General features: G+C 46.8%; 1 protein-coding gene across 1 annotated transcript in view; it reads left to right on the top strand.

Moving 5' to 3' along the window:
* LOC101857204 (probable serine/threonine-protein kinase DDB_G0272282) overlaps positions 1 to 1,219 on the top strand; it is a 69,502-nt gene that overhangs the window by 53,873 nt on the left and 14,410 nt on the right. The gene's annotated exons all lie outside the window — the stretch shown is intronic.

Here is a 1,219-nt window from a genome sequence, read left to right as displayed (position 1 = left end):
TCTCTCTCTCTGTCTCTCTCTCTCTCTCTCTCTCTCTCTCTCTCTCTCTCTCTCTCTCTCTCTCTCCGGCTCTACCTTAGGAGAAAGTCGGCTTGGAAATCGGACTTGGTGCTTTTAATGTGCAAACCGAAGAGCCACCCCACTGCCCCTTTGACGCCGACCTTGCCTTCTGGAGTCAGTGGTTAAGTCTTTCAAATCCCCTTTGTCGTTATCTAGTTGGGGTTGACTTTAACACGAAGTTCGGATGTACCCTGAACGCACTCGCTGACATATTATGTTACCTCGACCGCTTGTGGATACACTGTATCGTCTTGTGGTGCACGGTATCCGCCAACTGTTATCTCGTCCTGCCGCGGACACGCCGTAACCTGTTGTGTGTCGTTGTCTTATGGCGCACGATATCCGTCGTCTGTACCGTGCTGTCGTCTGCTGCACCACCACAGACTGGGCGTAGTTTGGGACCTAGGCAGACTAGTTTAATCCCCAGATTGTCTTATCGCGTGTCGTTCTAGTTCTATGCGAGGCCTAGGAGATGAAAATGTCATTGCCTACCGCTCCTTTTGAGGAGACAAGCACACTATACTACTAATAAAGGAAAATAAAATTGAAGAATTTTTACTCCAAAATAATCAACGAGAGTCCCCCACCTTACGAAACATCCACATTTATCACCTCACCCCCTAACTTTACCCTTTGTTCCCTCGACCTGGTCGCAGATTTTGAGCGGTCTGTGCTGGAAGACCGTGTGGACCATTTCTCTTTTTTTTCTATAACAAAACAGTGGCTTCCAAGAACGAAGTTCACACTGCCGATCGGATCCGCCGGACTGAGTGGAGACGGAGACCACCCTTTTTGTCTTCACGAATGGAACAAAAAGCAATAATTTAGACATATCCCGTCCGAATTGATGTAAAATTGACTCTGACCTTCAAAATCAAACTCGTTTGTTTTTCAAGGACGCGAGCTGAATCGGTAGTATTTTGCCAAAATGTTAGCCTTTCCCCCCGTCCGTGAAGGAGAATCTCAACTCAATCCGATGGATCCGATTGGCAGCATGCTCTGGCTATTTGTTTGCACTCCGTGTGCCTCAAGTAGACGTCTGTTATATGAACTGCCGTATAAGAGTGTTACGTTGTTTTCTGATATTATTATTATTATTACAAGTAATAAAGCAGGGCTAATGCCTCAGTGTAAGCGGATGGCTGGAAGGAAGAAGGGG

Source organism: Aplysia californica, unplaced genomic scaffold (assembly GCF_000002075.1).
Source record: "Aplysia californica isolate F4 #8 unplaced genomic scaffold, AplCal3.0 scaffold00503, whole genome shotgun sequence".
Classification (NCBI taxonomy): Eukaryota; Metazoa; Mollusca; class Gastropoda; order Aplysiida; family Aplysiidae; genus Aplysia; species Aplysia californica.
Note: the sequence above shows the minus strand (reverse complement) of the source record. Positions and strands in the feature narration are given on the sequence as shown.